The sequence below is a fragment of the Jaculus jaculus genome, chromosome 3 (genome assembly GCF_020740685.1).
Source record: "Jaculus jaculus isolate mJacJac1 chromosome 3, mJacJac1.mat.Y.cur, whole genome shotgun sequence".
NCBI classification, from domain to species: Eukaryota; Metazoa; Chordata; class Mammalia; order Rodentia; family Dipodidae; genus Jaculus; species Jaculus jaculus.
This window is the reverse complement of record NC_059104.1, coordinates 33676625-33694541: the sequence shown is the minus strand read 5'-3', so window position 1 is coordinate 33694541 and position 17917 is coordinate 33676625. Positions and strand designations below refer to the sequence as shown.

At 38.6% G+C, this 17917-nt stretch overlaps 1 non-coding gene across 1 annotated transcript; it reads left to right on the top strand.

Annotated features, from left to right (window-relative positions):
• The first annotated feature begins 17210 nt into the window (after positions 1 to 17210).
• LOC123459621 lies at positions 17211 to 17317 on the top strand. The gene has a single exon (XR_006636380.1). It is a non-coding gene; the product is annotated as a U6 spliceosomal RNA (small nuclear RNA).
• The last annotated feature ends 600 nt before the right edge of the window (positions 17318 to 17917 follow it).

Sequence of the window (17917 nt, the reverse complement as noted above, 5' to 3'; positions counted from 1 at the left end):
TTTGCTGTTTGGTCCTGCTCTTGTACTCTGTAAAACAGCAAAATTGACATCATTTGTGTGACATTCCCACATAGAACAAATGTGCTGAGGAGTCCAGAGCTCCACATGTGATCAGCAATTATGGGAGTCTATCTGGAGACTGGGATTTCAAATAAAGATCTTTAATCCATTTTCAATCCTGAGCTGTCGAGGCTGTGAATGTTCTCAGGATCATCTATGCCAGCCTTTTTGTCTAAGAAGCGAGACAACTGAACTCAGGAATGAGAAATGTTATATACGAGGTCATACAACTCGTCAGAAGCAATACAGAGACAGCAACCCAGACCTCTTGACCCCACAAGCCACATTCCTAACAGAGGATGGAAATCAACTTAAGCCTCTAATAGACAATAGATTTGCAAAGAACGTCTTTGTATGAATCATAAAGTAGCCAAGAAGGCACATAATCAGAATCTTAAGGAAATCAGGAGAAGCTTAGTGGAAATTAAGAAGCTAGGCTAATGATGACAGGTTGAAATCTGAAAATAAAAAGTTAATACAAGAAACTCATTCTCTCCTGCCTTTACATTTGATTGGCTTAAAGGGAATTTGTCATGGCAGGGGAGCTACAGCCAGGTGAAGATGAATCACATCATCCAGGCTAGGTCTTTGAGATTCTAAGAACCTGTAAATACCAAGGAACAGCAGGAGGAAGTACAGTAAACACAAATGGACAAGCACACAAATTTGAGAAATTTTAGTCAGAGCCCAAGCCTCAACAGTGATTTGATAACTAGGTGTTCTACAAACAGAAAGCGAAACAATCCTCCATTGCCGAAGACACTTACATTCATATAAGGCTCTCAGGCCAAACTCACGCAGAATATTACCATCTTTTCACAAGGTTTCTTGAAAGATATAGCTTCAAAGGCAAAGTCAGTAAAAACCCCAATTCATGTACATATTGACAAAATTTTAAAAACTCAAGTTCTAGCGCAAGCAAGGGTCTCAGCTAACTCAAAACCAACGAGCCTGACGAGATGCGCACACCACTGCAATGGTGACATCCAGTCTGTCAGTGTGGGGCTGGTAAATGTTTCTTAAACTGAACACTCACAAAAACAGACAAAAAATATTTTATTTCATTTAAATGTTTTATTTATTTATTCCTTTGAGAGAGAGAGAGAGAGACAGGGAGGGAAAAAGAAAGGGGTGGCTAAAGAGAGAATGGGTGCACCAGGGTCTCCAGCCATTGCAAATGAACTCCAGACACATGTGCATCTAGCTTATGTGGTTCTGGGAATCGAACCTGGGTTCTTAAGGTCTGCAGGCGAACACCTTAACCGCTAATTCATCCCTCCAGCCCAAGTGCCATTTTTTAAAAAATGATTATTTGGATTTTAGAAAAAAAAAAAAAAACTTTCAAAAATACCGCTAATGAAGTAGTAAAGTCAAACAACAACTTGAAAACTTTCTGGCAGCACATGAATTCAACAAATAGCATAACTAAAATATATAATGATCTCTCATAACTCAACAAGTAGATGCACCAATTATAAAACAATGTTGGCAAAAGATCAAAGCAGTTTATCAAAGTAGATATCTGGATGGCTTATAAGTATGTGGCAAGATGCTCACTGTTACCAATTATTTACAAATACCAGTTAAAACCAAAATGGGTTGCTGCATTCCTCTAATCCCAGCACTTGGGAGGCAGAGGTAGGAAGATCGCCATGAGTTCGAGGCCACCGTGAGACTACATATTGATTCCAGGTCAGCCTGGGCTAGCATGAGACCTTACCTAGAAGAAGAACAACATCAACAACAACAAACCAAACTGGGATCCTGATTCAAGCCTACTCAAACTATCAGCACTTATTTAACAAACTGTGTCCACTGGTGTGACTGGAAGCAAACGAAACTTTTTACATTACTTATAGTAGTGACAATAGTACAGTCATATTTGAGACACTTGTGGCCCAGAAATTGCCCTAAGGAATTTCCAAGAAGAAATAAAAGTGTGTATTTACACTAAGGCTTGATATAATATTCCTAGAAGGTTTATTCATTATAATCAAAAGGTGGATCAATCCAAATGTTGCTCCCCATCCCTCAAAAAATACTGAACAAACTCAGTGGCAGAGCTATATAGTGGAGTATCAGTGAGTAAGAGAAAGAATAAGCTGCTGAGATACTGTGGTAAGACAGTCAAACCTTAAAACCAAATGTTGAGTAAAATAAATCACCGCCAAGGAGTACAGATGAAGGGATTTCATTTACCTACATCTTTGTGATATGAAACCCTAAGGCATAATACCAGAAATTAACTTAGTGGTCACCTGTGGCCTAAAGTGAGGAGCTTAATGACAAAAAAAGGCTATGAAAAAAGTTTGGCTATGTTACGATGGGCCTTAGTATTATTGTGGTGTCACTTGCATGAGTTTATATATGTTGCAAAAATTAAAAATATAACAGAACTCTCATAATGACAACTGGATCAAAAGCAAAAAGCCAACATTATCAAAGAAGGTACAAAGTCATGTAATCATCACATATACTATGTGATCTGATTCACATGTTCTTAGCATGTGTACGTATGTGTGGTGTGCATATGGGCATATATGTGTGCTTGTGCAAGTATACACATGTATGTGGAGACCAGGGGTTGACAATGGGTAATCTAATGCTTCCTCAAACTCTCTTCATGTTACGTACTCTGGCGGCATCTTACTTGACTTTAGAGCTTGCCCACTGGACTATCCAGCTTACCTTGGAGGTCCTGTGGGTTGACAGGCAGGTCACCATACCCACCCAACATTTGCATGGGTACTGGGGGCATGAACTCAGTCCTCATGCTTGTGAGCAACTTATCAGCTGAGTCATCTCTTTAGCCGCTGATTCACCTTCTTAAAGGACATTTTAACCTCTATTTTAAGAAAAGGCTAGAAAAGCAAACACAAGTTCTCTTCTAAATTTCCCCTCCGCAAGAAGTCTTCCTTGGCTCCCTAGGTAAAGAAGCCAGACATATCTCACATACACTGATGATTATTCACGTAAAACTATATAAATAAATAGGCAATATGTTGAAATTAATATAGAAGCAGTATTTCTGGGTAGAAAGTCAATACATAGAAACAAATTTTGTTTCTAAATAGTAGATAAATAAGTGTAAAATACATTTTTTAAAAAAATAGCATTCATGAAGAAATTGGTTACAAAATGTCCAGAAAGAAATTAAATAAGATCTAAATAAATTGGGAGGTATAATCATCTTAATGAATGTGATGCCCATCCTGCACAATTTTGTCTATGGATTCTAATTGTCAATCTCTCTTCTTCTCTTTCTCTCCCTCCCTCCCTTTATTTCTTTCCTTCCTTCCTTCTGTCTTTCTTTCTTTTTTCTTTTCTTTGTTCTTTCCTTCCCTTTCTCTCTCCCTCTTTTCCTTCCTTCCTTCTCTTTCTTTCTCCCTTCCTTCCTTCCTTCCTCCTTCCTTCCTTCCTTCCTTCCTTCCTTCCTTCCTTTCTTTCTTTCTTTCTTTCTTTCTTTCTTTCTTTCTTTCTTTCTTTCTTTCTTTCTTTCCTCTTCCTTCTCTCCTAACCTTTACCCTCTCCCTCCCTTCCTCATAGCAATCCAGCACTTCCATAGCAAAATGCAAAGACCAAGAACCACAGAGATGAAAACCATGTGGAAGCACTTATGGCCTAGACATGCATCTCAGTAGTGAGCACGGTTTGTCGCTGCCCAGAGGACAGTGACAGAGAGTAATACAACCAAATGCAGAGTGAGAAGAAGCCCAGACATGGGCAGTCCTTTAATTCATTATCAAGATGACACTACAGAACCCTGGGGGAAGGACAGTCTTTTTACTAACTGGTTTTAGGTCAATTGAATATCCAAATTAAAAAAAAAAATAAGCTAGGTCCTACTTCATTTAATCTTTATGTAGATATCAAGATTTAAAGTGAAAAGGAAAAGTTGCCTGGTGAAATGTTCATGTGTATTTTCAGTAGCTTAACAAAGTCTCAAATGAATATAAAATGTCTCAATGACTAAAAAGACTGACAAGTTAAATTACAGTAAAATTAAAAATCTTTAGTGAAAATCTTCAATTTCTGAACAAGGGAATTAAGAGAGCTTTATGATTGAAAGAAAATCTGCAATATTTATGTCCAACAAGAAACTAAAGAGACCACCACAAATCAATATTAAGGAGGCAATAGTGTAGACTTGAAGAGATGCTTAAGTACTAAATAGCCAATGACGTTAGAAAAAAAAAAAAAAAAAAAAAACCCTGCCTAATACAACGAGTAAATCAAGGAAATGCAAGCTAAGATCACAAATCAATATCACTATAGAACCACCAAAATGACAGGAATTAAAAAAACTACTGCCATTATGATAAGTCACTCACTTTTGCACTTATGATCTGAATGTATAGTGTCCTTCATGTTAAAACTAAAACTAAAATTAAAAGTAAATGATGGGAACCTATATTAGAAAGTGATTCAAGCCGGGCGTGGTGGCGCACGCCTTTAATCCCAGCACTCGGGAGGCAGAGGTAGGAGGATTGCCGTGAGTTTGAGGCCACCCTGAGACTCCATAGTGAATTCCAGGTCAGCCTGGGCTAGAGTGAGACCCTACCTCAAAAAACCAAAAAAAAAAAAGAAAGTGATTCAAGTATGAAACAAAAATATTAGAGGCATAAATGTCCAAAACATGATTATAAAATGCAGAAGCTTTGATCAAAAGCAATTCAATCAGTAATAATTAAATCACTTTAATTTTGATTATTTAAGAAGAACAGATAAGATTGTTTTAGATTCATATAATTAAAAACTATGTTTATAATAGGAAATCTAATAATAAAGAGTGGTAAACATATACCTTATTAGATGTTTAAATTTTATGAAGCTTTTGTAATCAAAGTACTCTGGCACTGATACAAAAATATTAAAATGGATTTACAGGAAAAAAAATTGAGTCTAGAAGTAAATCTACAATAGTGGCATTTTAGTTTGGTGGGAAATACTTGCTGTATTAATAAATGATGCTGGCATGTTTTCCTATTTCTCTGGAAGAGAACAAGCTAGATCATTTCTACCTCTCACCATATGCCAAAATGAACTCCAGATGCAAAAAAAAAAAAAAAAAAAAAGGAAGCAAAAATATTTTTGAAGGGGCTGGAGAGATGGCTTAGCGGTTAAGCGATTGCCTGTGAAGCCGAAGGATCCCGGTTCGAGGCTCAATTCTCCAGGACCCACATTAGCCAGATGCACAAGGGGGCGCATGCGTCTGGAGTTCGTTTGCAGTGGCTGGAGGCCCTGGCGCGCCCATTCTCTCTCTCTCTCTTTACCTATCTGCCTCTTTCTCTCTGTGTCACTCTCAAATAAATAAAAATAAAAATAAAATAAAAAATAATATTTTTGAAGTTTTTAAAAATTAGGAAAGCCATAACCATGGGACAGAGTACAAACCCACAATAAACAAAGTGAAAATAAAAATGACCCACTAGGAATACATTTGCAACATAAGATTATTGCATTTAATTAGCTGAAAGAATGTCTTTAGGGACTGGGGAGGTAGCTCAGCAGGTTAGAACACTTGCTACACAAGTGTGAAGACCCGAATTCAATCCCAAGCAGTCACAAAAATAAACGAAAGCTGGGCATACCACACAGGCCTATATGCTCAGTGCTGAGGGGGCTAAAGACAGGATTGTTAGCATTTCCTGTTCAGCCAGTCTAGCCAGAAACTGGTGATCTCTATGTTCAGTGAGAGACTGTCTCAGGAGAGAGTGATAGAGTACAAGAATGATAGAAAAAGATATCTGACAATTCCCTCTGACCTCAGCAAGCACGTGCACAGAGTGTGTGCATCAGTATACACATGTGTATATAACACACTCACACACACACACACACACTTCTAATTTATAAAACTATGACAGAAATAGATAAACAAGTAGACCAAGGTTATAAATAGACAACCTGCAAAAGATGAAGTCCAGTTAACACACAAACAAAACAATGCTTCACTTCACTGCTCCCTTGAAAAGTGGATGCTCAAGTTGCATTTTAACTACAGAAAATCTTAAAATAATGTATGACATTTGATACTGATGAAGACATGGGCAAAGGAAAGCTTCCATATTTTATTGGTATAATTACAAGCTGGTCAACCTTTCATAGTAAGCTAACATCAAGAGGTCTAGTTGTGATTAATGCTCAAAATAAGTGTAACTTTTGGCAAAGCAATTTCCCTTTGGAGAAACGAAAGCACCAACACATTATAAACACAGAATAATTTTGTTTCCATAATATTTGCTATGACAAAAAAAGGGACTAGAGAAAAAAATAAAGCCCTGGAAACAAATGAATGTCATTTACACAGAGATGGTTAAATAGATCTTAGGGAACCCATTCTACAACTGCCATTGTTGAAAAAGGAAAATGAAAAAGGAAGAGATAAGGAAAATAGACTTAGGTCAGTATCTATTAGCCTTTGGAAGTATCAAAGTTGTATTGTTGCCATCTATATGGATAAGAATAGTAGGCTCGAACTTTTGCAGACCAACAAGATCCTGTATATTTATATACTTTTGCATGTACACTGAAAATATAGTAGAGTTTTACATCCAACAAACACTAGAGAAAAACATTGGTAAAATAAGTCAAGATATAAACATAGACAAGGACTTTCTGAAAAGGACTCTATTAGAAATAGGAAAAATAATTCAAGATTTGATAGGATTTCATGACATTCAAAAACTTCTGCAAGGGTTGGAGAGATGGCTTAGTAGTTAAGTGCTTGCCTGTGAAACCTAAGGACCCCGGTTTGAGACTCTATTCCTCAGCACTCACGTAGACCAGATGCACAAGGTGGTGCATGCATTTGGAGCTCATTTGCAGTATCTGGAGGCCCATTCTCTCTCTCTCTCTCTCTCTCTCTCTCTCTCTCTCTCTCTCTCTCTCTCAATCTCTCTCTCTCTCTCTCTCTCTCTGTCTCCCTCTATCTCTCTGTCTGTCTCTCTCAAATAAATGAAAGTAAAACAAAGATTTAAAAAAAACCTTCTGTGAGCCAAGCATGATGGCACAAGCCTTAGTCCCAGCTTTTAGGAGGCAGAGATTGGAGGATCACCATGAGTTCGAGGCCACCCTGAGACTACATAGTGAATTCCAGGTCAGCCTGAGCTACAGTGAAGCCCTACCTTGAAAAAAAATGAAAAAAAAAAAAAAAAAAAGCTTCTACAGACACAAAGGAAACAGTTAACCAGAGTAAAGAGAGCCTACAGAATAGGAAAAGAGAAAAGATCATTGACAATGACTCAACAGACAAGACATTAATATCTAGGATGGATATTTAAAGAACTACAAAAGTTAAACAACAACAAATTCACCCATCAATAAATAGGCCATTAAACCGAATAGACAATTTTCAAATGGAGAAATCCAAATGGCCAATAAATACTTGAAGTGTCCAACATCTTTTGTCATCAGAAAAATGCAAGTTAAAATGGCTTTGAGATTCCATCTCACTGTCATCAGAATAGCTAACATCAAGAAAACAAATGACCAAAAGATGCTGATGATGAGGAACCCCTGTCCATTCCTGGTGGGAATGTAAACTAGGTCAGCCACTGTGGAAATCAGTAGAGAGGCTCCTCCAAAAGCTGAATATTGAACTTCTATATAACCCAGCGCTCCCGCTCTTGGGTCTGTAACCAAAGGCCACTCAATCAGCATACCACAGAGATACTTACACATCCGTGCTTATTGTTGCACTGGTCACAATCACCATGAAATGGAACCAGCCTAGATGTCCCTCAAAAGATGAAAGGATACAGAAAATGTGGACATGCAACTTGTTGCAGTCATAAAGAAAAATGAAATCATTACCCTTGCAGGAAACTGGATGCAACCTGCATCATTATGCTAATCACCCAAACCAGACTCAGAAAGCCAAATACAATGCATGGTTTTCACTTAACACGTAGAACCTAGATTTAAAAATCATACACTGCTTGCATGTGTGTGTGCATGCGTGCGTGCATTCCTGTGTGTGTGTGTGTGTGTGTGTGTGTGTGTGTGTGTGTGCAGGTCAGGAAAATAGAAAGGGGATAATGAGGGACAGAGGGGGAGAGAATAAAGAGGGTAACGGGGTACATGTAATAAGACAGAAGGGAGGACCATCTGGGAGAAGGGAACCATCCAGAGCATGGCCTGGGAAAGAGCAGCAGCATGGGGGGAGGGGGGAGTGTTAATTAAGAGCAAAGCAAAATGACACCTACGTGTGGAAATGTCACAATTACTTTCCATGCTAATCTTGAAAATACAATAAAACAAAAAACATCCAATAGGTATGTATTATGAGTTTGGAACAATTGAGAGTATAGGAAATGAGGGAAAATTTTATACATAGATAGATAGATAGATAGATAGATAGATAGATAGATAGATAGATAGATAGATATAGATATAGATATAGATATAGATATAGATATATAGATATAGATATATAGATATAATTTTAATTTATTAATCAAATCATTCATTCATTCTTTTTTCCAAACACATTAAGTTTTAAAATAAGCCACATGACTTAGCAGGTAAGTCATTTGCCTGAAAAGCCAAAGGACCTAGGTTTGATTCCCCAGGACCCATATTAGCCAGATGCACAAGAAGGTGCACATGTCTGCAGTTTGTTTGCAGTGGCTGGAGGCCCTGGGGTGCCCATTCTCTCTCTCTCTCTATCCCTCTTTCTCTGACAAATAAATAAATAATAAAATATTTTAAAATGAGCCACATGAATTGTATATACATATTTTACCGATAACAGGACACATTTTGTTAATCCAAACTTTGATTAAATAATTTTTCTAGTACTTGACTGATTTAAAAATGTACATTTGACCCAACTGAGTGAATGAAAGTCCTTTATCTGACCTATCACTCTTCTATACAAGACTTTCTTGTTCCCTCTTTTCATTCACTCTTTTCACATCTCCTTTCCTGTATAGCAATGTTCACCTACTCATTCTTAAACAATCTCTTCTAATTGCTTCTCATAGCCATTCTTTTTCTATATGCTGATGGCCTCTTACTTACTGGTGACATGTATGAATTCAGAGAAGTACAGGCAACAGATATGGTGATCAAAAAGTAAAGAGGCTGGAGAGGTGGCTTAGCAGTTAAGGCACTTCCCTGCGAAACCTAAGGACCCATGTTCCACTCTCCAGATCCCTCATAAGCCATATGCACAAAGGTGAGGCAAGCACAAGATAGCACATGCCCACTAGGTGGTGCAAGTGTATGGAGTTCAATTGCAGTGGTTGAGGCCCTAGCGTGCCATTCTCTCTCTCTCTAAAAAAAAAAATTAAAGTTGTTAAAAATCACTTAATGCTAATGTATGCAAAAGTTCATTTTGAAATATGAAAAAAAAAATAACCAGGCCAGGCTGGAGAGATTTCTTAGTAGTTAAAGTGTTTGCCTGCAAAGCCAAAAGACCCAGGTTAGACTCCCCAGGACCCATGTAGGCCAGATGCACCTGGGGGTGCACACATCTGGAGTTCATTTGCAGTGGCTGGAGGCCCTGGCATGCTCATTCTCACTATCTCTCTCTCTCTCTCCCTCCCTCTCTCTCTATCTGCCTATTTCTGTCTCTCTCTTTCAAATAAATAAATAAAAATAAAATATTAAAAAAAAAAATAACCAGGCCTCAGTCCCTAGGGACAATAAGACTTCAGGACAGAGTTCTGAAGAAAGAGATTTCATTTTGTCATGTGATAAAGAAGAGGGGCTGGCAGATCAGACATTGTAATTTCCAGCCACCCAATCATTCATTCATTCTCTTTTCCAAGCAACATTAAGTTTAAAACTAAACATTAATTGTACAGGACTGTTTATTAGACTAGAATTGTGCTCAAAGTAAGACTTTAAAATTTTTTATTTGTGCTGATAATTTTTATACATGTATACAGTGTATTTTCATCATCATCCTCTCTCATTACCTTCTCTTGCCCCCCATCTCCCTTCTACTGATCCCCTCTTCTTCCCAATTAGTCCTTCTTCTACTTTGATGCCATTTTTTCCTTGGGTATTTGAGTGACCCGCTGAGTTTAATTAGAGTTGCCTGCATGAGCTTGGGTGTGTTAAAATAAGGTTTTTATTCTGAAAAACAGAGAAATAAAGATATTACTTAGCTATTAAAAACAGTCAATAAAAAGAATTAACTTTGAATTCAGATTCAGGAGGGAAATAAGAACACCATGCAATGCTACCTTTTTCTCCTCCAATGTCTTGGTGTTTACATCTCTTCTATATGACAAATGTAGTTCATAGCCTCATGGACTCTTGGGGGCATGAGGATTATAAAACTGAACCATACCACCTTCTGGGTTATTGCACAAACTTCATTCTAGGATACAGTGAGAGGCGACCATTGTTCATAACTGTATTGTCAGAACAAAAGAATCTAGAAGGATTCTATTTGAGCTCAGTCACTTGTCTCACCACATTGCAGAACACAACTGACTTAGAAGCAGGAACCCATGAGGGGGAGAACATGTTAGGATCTGGTTTTTAAAACTCTCTTTAGCTAGTAAACAGTAAACAGGAATGTGTTTTCACAATAATTCTGAGAAATGCCAGATTGGAAATATTTATCATGCATGGAGCAGAATTATAACCTCATGCAACGAATACTGAAAGCTGTCTTAGAAACATGTCTCAGCTTCTGCACTTTACTGAATATGTTCAAACGAAATAATTTTCAAAGATATTGAAGCTCTCACAGCTACTAAGTTGTCTGCTTCTTGAATGAAAGATCTTTGAATAAGCAGCAAGCAAATATTTGTTGTGTTTCTTCAAGCATGAATTAAGATCTTTCTAAAAGTTATACAGTAGAAGAAGTACTTTAAACACACATGGTAAATTTTCTATTAAAAGAAACTCTGATATGAATTGCTTTTAATACACATGAATATTACTTTATTGATACTAGATTTGAATTTTTAAATGTCTTTTGTAACCTTCTGAGTAAAGGAAGCACTTGCATTATATTCTTAAATGGTAACAATGAAAATCCCATGCTCTGATCACACGGCTGGAGAAGTCATTACAACAAGTCTACCATTAACTACTAAGAAATGTGTAATGCTTATATTCCATTTGATAGCATGCCCTTGTATCTTTTTTTAATTTTTAATTTTTTTAGTTTATTATTTATTTAGCTATTTGACAAAGAGAAAGAGGCAGAAAGAGAGGGAGAAAAAGAATGGGCATGCCAGGGCTCCAGTCACTGCAAATGAACTCCAGACACATGTTCCACCTTGTGCATCTGGCTTACATGGGTCCTTGGGAATTGAACCTTGCTCCTTTAGCTTTGCAGACAAACACCCTAACTGCTAAGCCATCCCTACAGCCCTGTTTTTTTTTTTTTAATCAATAGAGTATGTCAGAATATTCAGCCTAATTCAACTCTTCCTGGAAGTTCTGCCCATTTAATTCTCTGCTACCTACATTATTTTCCCTGGGTTTTTAATTTATTTACTACACTCTCTTTTCAGCTTGCAGGCACCACCTGTTTCAAATGCTTGGCATTCGTGTTTGACAAATTGCTTCATAAATACTTAGGGCCCTTCCTTTATAGCCTTTGTTAGTTTCTCCCAAGTAGGTTTCTATCTTCAGTGCTTTTTATTTCCGATCATACCATATTAGAACAAAAGAATATTCAGCTGTGGTTGGAGAAAAGGCTCAAAGCATACGAAAGATAAATGAAATCATGTTACATCTAGAAGAGAAAAGGGCGTATATTCCTACCCTCCCTATGTTTATTTCAGAAATTGCTGCTCAAGTCCAGCAACACCCTCACACCAGCGCAACATTGTCTATCAGGGGCCAATATACAGCAGACAGGCACTAGAGCATCACAAGTAAATGTCCGTAGGGGAGCACACAGTCCAGCAAAGAATTGCCAGTTACCCCATGGCGAAATGGTTAGTGCTAAGCAATAGGGGCATTATTAAATGATAGAACTTGTAGGTTGCTCTTAGAATTAATCTATAAAGTAAAAATACATGAATCATGCACTGGTAAGAAATTAGAATCAAGAGGGAAGATAATTTATGAAGCAAAATTGCTAAGAAGATGTTTTGGCTAGGATTCTTTGGCTAAACCAGTATATTCTTTGTTTGTTAATATTTTATTTATTTGAGAGAGAGAGAAAAGGAAGGAGGTAGATAGCTAAAATGAGCACACCAGGGCCTCCAACCACTGTAAACAAACTCTAGACACATGTGTCACCTTGCGCATCTGGCTTATATGGGTTCTGGTGAATCAAACCTGGGTCCTTAGGCTTCACAGTCAAGTGCCTTAACCACTACCACTATGTCATCTCTCCAGCCCTAAGACCAGTATACTCTTGAGCTATGTCTTCTATTCTTGAATATCTCAGGATGTCTAGATTCTTTCTATATGTAAACTCTTTCTGACCCTTCATAGACCAGGCAATGCATCCCATTCAGGAGTGCTTTGAAATATTCATATGCCATATCCAACATTTTGCCTGTATCACAACTTCTCTTCTTCTGTCAGCAACTTTGCCATTGCTGGGACAAAATGCCCATCCAGGAGCATATTGATGAAGAAGGGGGTTAACTTTAGTTTACAGTTTTGAGAGGAGGTGCCCCCTGTGGCAGGGAAGGTATGGCATGCCCAAGCAGGAAGGTGGTGTCACATCTTCACATCTGGCAGGAAGAAGGCAGAAAGAAAGCCAGCAGAGCTTGGCTGTAACACTTCAAAGCCTACCCACAGTGAAGCACTTCTTTCTGAAAGGCTCCATCTCCTGAAGATTCCACAACCTTCCAGAACAGCACTACAAAGTAGGGACTAAGTATTCAAACGCATGAATTAATGAGGGACACTTTTTATTACAACCACCACAGCTCCCAAGCCATCCCTGCTAGATTTCTAGTTGTTCACTGTTCTCTATTCAACCATCTTGCTGCCAGAATTTATGTTAGAATCTAGAGCCAGAATGTCGCTCCATTGGGCAACCCCAAACAACCTGAATAATCACTGAAATAGCACATGTTAGTATCAGCATGAGACATAATGAACTTGGATATGAAACAGAGAAAGGGGGAAGGGAGAAGATGTGAGAGGGGGCTGGGAGAAGAACCAATACCTGCAAGGACAGGACAGAAACAATTTTTCACAAGCTAGCCAAGTCTGAGGAGGCTGGCGTCGCCAGGGATCACAAAGGGCAGCAGGCTGATTGCTTCTTTTCCTCGTGATTCTGGGTTTGTGTTGTAGTTCTTTTGTTTATGTTTCCTGTTGTTTTGAATGCTTCCAATAGCGTCTTCCCACATCGTGCTCAACCAAAAGAAAAGCTACAGTTTTCTCATTATCCTGAAGCCACACTTTAGCCACTTCAACCCCCAGTTAAGCCATCAAGAATTCTGTTTGGGAGAAGGGAGGAAGTGGAGACAAAAGCCACTGGTTCCACCAAATTTCAACCCATCAGCTCACCAAGTCCCAAAAACAGGCTCTTGGAGAGGCAGATGTTTAAACCTCAAGGCTTTGAGCTCAAATCCTGCCTACAGCTTGAAAGGACCAGGAACTTGACCTGCCCTGAACATGCATTTGTGCTTTGCTGTGGGCTGAAACTGTGGAATGGGCAAAGCTTTCCACCTGCAGGCTTCCCATGTTCTCCTGGCCCTTGGAAAAAAACTTGGTCCATACTGTGGAAGAAGGTAAATCTTCCTTAATTACTCTCATTGAGTTACTTCATGCCTTTTTTTTTTTTTTTTTTTTGCAATTATAAAGATGTTTAAGATTAGTCTCTCTATGGGACTTATAAACCATGATTTAAGATTAGATACTATTTTTCTCCAGATTTTGATTCTCGTACACATCTAGGATTTCCAAACATAATACGCTCTGATACCTTGTAATGTTTTCCAAAAAAATCTTACTTAACCATTAATCAACATGATCTATTATTGTATACATTTGTTCCATGAACACATTAACCTCATGGACCTTAATTAAGTAATAAACATGGAAAGACAAAAAAATATAGTCAAAATTTCCTCAGAAAGCCCAACCTCTTGAAGAATTTCAGTGTATATTAACCTGAAAACACTTAGGTGAGTCCTAAAGAATTCAGAAAATAAAAATAGAATAAATATTAATCCAAAAGCTTACTTGAAATCGTTTAGGATTCAGGGCATTTCCTCACAGAAACAATAACCTAGGTTAAATTTGGAATATCAGTCTTCATTAGTACATTTGATTCCCATGTTACTCTATTTACCACTAGTTATGTTATGTGTGTTTGTGGTAAATGTTTGTACTCATAAAAGAGTGTATGTTACACCAGCTATATGATATTCCTCCTGTTCATATGTATTCTTGTCCCACCTCCAGGACAAAGAAAAACACTAATAGTTATCTAATGACGGCCAAAATGGCATAACAAGATGAGTCCTGTTTAATTTCCTATTGACAAGACATTTTAAAATTGAGGCATTGAAAGTCTGATTGGGCCAATCACTATAAAATCTTGTGCTAATGTGGAAATGCTTCGAGTTAATGCTGACTGCGGGTATGCCTTAATACTCCAATGTGAAGAACACAGTAGGGCTGGAAAGAGGGCTTAGAGGTTAAGGCGCTTGCCTGTGAAGCCTAAGGACCCATATTCTACTCTCTAGATCCCAAATAAGCCAGAACCACCCAGATGAGGCAAGCACAAGGTCACACATGCCCACTAGGTGGAGCAAGTATCTGGCGATCGATTGCAGTGTCTGAGGCCCTGGCAGTCAATTCTCTTTCTTCTGTCACTCACTCTCTCTAAAAATAATAATAATAAATAATAATAATAAAATGGGGCTGGGGGATGACTTAGCTGTTAAGGCACCTGCCTGCAAAGCTAAAGGACCCAGGTTCAATTCCCCAGGACCCACGTTAGCCAGGTGCACACCTGGAGTTCGTTTAGTGGCTGGAGACCCTGGTGTGCCCATTCTCTCTCTCTCTCTCTTTCTCTCTCTCTCTCTCTCTCTTTCTCTCTCTCTCTCCCTCTTTCTCTGTCAAATAAATAAATGAAAAATAAAATAATGTTGCTACTACCACTGCAGCCTACAGAACATATACCTAAGCAGGTAAACTTCTGCTAGTAATATTGCAGTTAAGCTTTACTTTTGTAGGAGACATGGGTCTAGTGATAGTATCAAAAGATCGGTAGTCAGAGTCACTGCTTCAGAACAATTTCACTAAGTATCAGTCTTAAGGCTGGAGCGCATTATGAAACCTAACTTTCACATTTGTCATGAGACTTCGTGAGAAAATTTATGGAAACCACTCTTTGCCATGTCTTGGATGAAATAAGAACTTGTGAAAATACTGGCTGTCTTCCCTTCCCTCCCTGATAGTTATGTCATATGTGAGGCTTTAAAGCATTTTTTTAATAAGATGAAATTCCAGAGTTTTGAACCACAGAGGAAAAATGTTCAAGGCTGGGAACATAATTACTGCTATGGTGGGCAGCCTACACAGTAATTGTATCTTCCTAGTATATAATTTCTTCTACTGTAAACAGTTTTTCATATGCAAAGAATTGTGGGAATGTGGGCTACCTACACAAGATGAATCTTTCAGAATCTTAACACTGACCACAACCTGCTTCGGAGTTGAATCTTATGTAAAATTGCAAATGATCTGTTGCTGCATAGGACTTACTTCCAAGCTGACTCACGGGTGCTATTTAGAAATAACCTTCTCTCATTGTGCCTTTATTTTCTTGTTTGGTGGTTCTCCCTTTGTTTAAAGTGACCTGGCAGACTATGGCTATCAGAAACTTTCAGCAAATTTTTAAAAATCCTTTTAAAAAGTTCAGGTTAAGGGAAGAAAAAAAAAATACTGAGAAGCCTGTGAACATTTGAGAAGGTGCCAAGGGCTGCTCAGAGCCTGCTTATTAAACCTCAGACCTAGTTAACAACAAGTTCTTTCCTTTTTAGATGAATGAGGAATGATCTCTAAGGTGCCTTTGGGCTCTAAATTTCTGTGATTTAAGTGAGCCAGGGTTTCCCAGGTTTTTAATGATATGAGAAGTGGATCTGAACCTGTAAGCTCTTCTTCAGAAATTCATTTCAAGGGACTGATTTATGCTTTCAGGATTCATCAGAGCCCAAGTTGGTTCTGCCTCGGTGGGGACATGCTTCTTTGCGGTAATGTGCCCTTCTATGATGTGCCTGGCCAACGCAGCATGCATTCTTAAGCTAGGTTCACAACATTGTGGTAGGTCCATAGGAAATGTTTAAAGAGTATCAAGCATTCCCTAACCTCTTTATTCCAGCCTGGGGCAAGGAGTGAAATTCCATGTCCCGTGAATCGTAGTAGCCATTCTCATGACATTTCTTATTTGTCCTCAATCTATATCCTTAATCTGGCCTCATTTTAAATTATTTCCAACAAAGACCCCCTTGAGCTACTTCTGTACTTTTGACAATCCAGTACACACAAAGATTACCATTCAAGCATGGGCAACCTTCTCTAAGCAGCCCAGTTATGAGGAAGAAACAGAGCTCTGAGAGTGATAGCTAACAGGCTGGGCATTGATATAAGGGTCTTACGTAAACTCAGTTAATCTTTATAATTTCCCTATGAGGCCGATTAATATCACCATATTAAAACTGTAGAAAATTGAGGCATGGTAAGTTTCCCAGGGTTATGCAGATGTTAAGAATGAGAGGGGCTGGGAAGATGGCTCAGCAGTTAAATACACTTGTTTGCAAAGTCTGCTGGCCCAGGGTTCAATTGTGTAGCCACCCACATAAAACTGGGTGGGTGTTCATTTGCACAGCAAGACATGCATGCACATTCTCACACATATGCACACAGATACAAATCATGTTTTTAAAGAAATACCGACAGATTACAAACTCAGGAACAAATGATTGGCTTCCAAGGAGTCCAAGTAAACATATTTGCCTTAAATGTATCTGCCAACATTCTGCCTTAACTACATTAGGGAGGGTAAGGCTAGAGACAGGGGTCTACTGGAACCAGTGCATGCTGGCTCATGAGATTAAAGATGTGGGGGTTTCATCAGCCAACTAAAGCCACAACTTCAGGGCTGGAGAGATGGCTTGGCAAATAAAGTCTTTGCCTGTGAAGCCTAAGGTTCCAGATCTGACTCCCCAGTATCCATGTAAGCCCAAAACACAAAGGAATCTGTGCTTGCTTCGGCAGCACATATACTAAAATTGGAACGATACAGAGAAGATTAGCATGGCCCCTGCACAAAGATGACACGCAAATTCATGAAGTGTTCCATATTTTAAAAAAAAAAAAAAAAGGAAAAGAAAAGGAATCTAACAGATTCGACTCCAGCGTGTCTCCTCCCTTGGGTATCTGCCCCCAAGGTAAGATGCACTGGGAGGCAGGGTTCAGTTCTGTAGAAAACCAGAGCCAAGTCATATCTCTGGTAAGACTTCAGCATAGGCATTAGTTGTTTTATTTATTATTTTTTATGAGTGCTTTAATACAGTGCTATAAGTGTTGTTGCTTACAACAATGAATTTGGAGACTGGAAGTCTTACATGGTTCCAGGAGCAATAATCAGAAAGAAGCAGCCACAGAGCACAGAAAAGCCCATTCCCTGCCTTTTGGAGCACCCAGAGTGCTTTCTTTGTCCATGGTCCCAACGTCATCTTCAAAACTAGCAGCACAGAATTTTGCTTCAGTGCGTATAATGGCCTTCTTTGTATCAAACCATTCTTTGCTTCCTTCTCATACAGACCCCTGTCCTCATACAGACATTCAGGCCCCACACAGTACAGCAGAGCCTCTTCTCTCAAGACCCTCAACTGGATGACTTCTAAAAGTTCTTTTGTATCATGTATTTATCATGTAAGGTAATATTACAGATTATGGGGATTAG